The sequence below is a fragment of the Panulirus ornatus genome, chromosome 12 (assembly GCF_036320965.1).
Source record: "Panulirus ornatus isolate Po-2019 chromosome 12, ASM3632096v1, whole genome shotgun sequence".
NCBI lineage: Eukaryota > Metazoa > Arthropoda > Malacostraca > Decapoda > Palinuridae > Panulirus > Panulirus ornatus.
In genome coordinates, this window is record NC_092235.1 from 4,128,273 (window position 1) to 4,131,307 (window position 3,035).

Genomic DNA, 3,035 nt, shown 5'->3' on the forward strand with positions numbered 1-3,035 from the left:
ACCACCACCACTAACAATACACAGAGAAATAGCCTTTTCGGTTGGCTTTGGATCCGCCCTTGAACGTAGTTTGGAGGATTTGGGGGATCAGATCAATAAGGTTAAGTTCATTACTACCTCATATTCACTAACGTGTATCTTCACTACTAGCTTATTTTCACTTAATTATATCTTCACTATACCCTCTTCTTCACTACACCGTTATTTCTACCATACCATCATCATTGTACTCCCTGATGTTCACTAAAAGTAGTTCTTATCTTCACTACATAATCATTTTGAATGAACTTTACTCTTCAATAACCCTTATCTCTACTAAATTCGTATCTTCACTACATTCGTATCTTCACTACAACCTATCTTGACAATATCCTTATCATCACTATACTCTTCTTCACTACACTTTCATCTTAACATCATCCTTCTGTTTACCGAACTTAGTTCAAAGTCTGACTTGAACGTAGCTTTGGAAAGTTTGTGTTCCTCATTGTGTTACCTCCTTAGTATCATTGTAAAGGCAATTGTCACCACTCCCTAACTAAACCCTCATCGTCACTACACTCTTATCATTATCATTACTTCTTGATGTTCAATACAAAATTTTAACATATACATTTATCTTCACTACAGAATAATTTTCATTGCACCTTAATCTTCATTACTCCTTGTTTCAGCTACATCCGTATCTTCCATTCATTCTTATATCTTATATTAGTTACATCTTTACAATATCTTTATGTCTTCTCTGTTCCGTCTTTTGAAAAATTGAAAATGAGAGTAAAGGATTTCCGGCCTTCTGCTCCCTCCCATTTTAGTCGCCTTGTACGACACGCAGGGAATACGAGGCAAGTATACTTTCTTCCCTATCCCCAGGGATAACAGCATCTGGTGTTCCCAGACGGTCACCCATCCAAGTACTAACCAGACCCAACGTTGCTTAACTTCCCTGATCGGACGATATATGTATATATATATATATATATATATATATATATATATATATATATATATATATATATATAAGACTGAAAACAATGAATTTCCCAAATAACAAAAATGGAAGCGCCGGGGTTTGAACCCGGGTCCTCTCGCATGCCAAGCGAGTGCTCTACCACTGAGCTACGCCCCCAAGAACATATTTTGTGACATAGTATTATATGAAGCACTGAGATTACCACGGCAAAATAGTGTTTGACCGACCGTTGCCGACTAGCCGGCAAAATAACCACAGTAAATCTCCATGTTGCTGTCGTGTTTTCCTCTCAATTTTCCACGAAGAAATGAGTTGTACTTTTTTATTGTCGTTGCAATAGACTGGAACTAAGCAATAGACTGGAACTAAGCTGACCTGGTATGAGGTCAGAGCCCTCATTATCCTCCCTGCTAACTACCGGAAGCAGATTAAGTCGTTCCACAACCGATGTCCGGCCCATGTTAACTCTGATGTGCCCAGCAGTTGGAGGAGGATCGCCAGAAACTTCTGGAAGATTTCAAGGACGTCTTGGTGGACCTGACCCTTTCAGATAAGGTCGAAAAACCCAATATATTGTGAAGATCTTCACTATAACGTTGGACGAACATACTGAATGTTGCACACATGTGATGCGGACAAAATGAAAAAAGAAAAAGACAAAAATTATGTCTGGTGTGGGTCTCGAACCCACGACCTTGAGTGTGTAAGACTCACGCTCTACCACTGAGCTAACCAGACAATAGAAAATTCGTCTGTTTCTTCAATATGAATTAATGAAAATCTTTGCGAGGCAGCGTTTAGAAAAGAGTGATGTCATTGACGAAATTTACTTGCTTGGCTCCTTCTTCTGTTCCTCATTATCGAAAGTAAACATACTGAAGACAGCGACAAAGTATAAAAAAAAAAAAATATATATATATATATATATATATATATATATATATATATATATATATATATATATATATATATATATATGTATATATATATATATTGAAAAGGATCGCAATTTTGCACGTGATCAAGTATATTCTTATGAGTCCACGGGGAAAATAAACACGATAAATTCCCAAGTGCACTTTCGTGTAAAACTCACATCATCAGGGGAGACACAAGAGAGAAATATAACAGTCAGTTGATATACAACGAAGAGACGTAGCTAGGACGCCATATGGTAAACATGTGATTGTCCAAGACAGACAACAAGCGTATCATAAACTTATTATGTGGACAAGAAGGTGAATTGTTTACACATTTTATCAACATTAAAGTTATCCAATTTGTATAGACCATCACTAATATTAAGATTATAATTCTTTGTGTATTCAGTAATAGAAGATTCAATGATATTTCTCGTGGTACTTGAGTTAGAGTTAATAACTGAGATGGCATTATTAACTCTAATTCCAGTACCACGAGAAATATCATTGAATCTTCTATTATTAAATACACAAAGAATTATAAACCTTGAGGAAGCAACATGGCGGTCAAAAATAAGCTGCAGGAATGAAGTTTATGAATGGAATATCAGTGAGACGATCCAAATGACGAATGAATGAGAGCGTAGTCAACATACAATATAAAAGGACATATTATGAATGGCAGCCAGGCAAGTAACGGCCCAACTGAATGGAAGGATTTAAAAGTTCGCGTTATATGACGAATTTTGATAGATTATCCAAATTTCCATTCCAGTTATGAAACTTAATGGTTGTGTTCAGTTCTAGAGACAAAGTTTAAAGGTTTGTGTTTCAGAGATGAACCACAAAGGATATCGTTAAATTAACTGACATTAAAATTTGTCAATTAAGTGAATCATTTTGTACAATAGCTGTAATTTGACAGAGTTAAAAGTTCGCAATTTCATTACAATTCTAATTTAAAAGCTTGATATTCAATGATGGTTTGCACAAGCTTAACGTACATTTAAGTTTTGTGTTTATATGACGTATCTTAAAGGACTCTGGTAAAATAACGCAGCTGGAAGGTTTACGTTCAAATGACGGTGTTTAAATGTTTATTGATGAATGGTAGATTTAAATGGATAGATTTTAAGTTCGCG

The 3,035-nt window shown here is 35.6% G+C and overlaps 1 non-coding gene across 1 annotated transcript; it reads right to left on the reverse strand.

The window, feature by feature from the left end:
* Positions 1-1,639: 1,639 nt before the first annotated feature.
* TRNAV-UAC (transfer RNA valine (anticodon UAC)) lies at positions 1,640-1,711 on the reverse strand. The gene has a single exon. It is a non-coding gene; the product is annotated as a tRNA-Val (tRNA).
* Between the last annotated feature and the right edge of the window lie 1,324 nt (positions 1,712-3,035).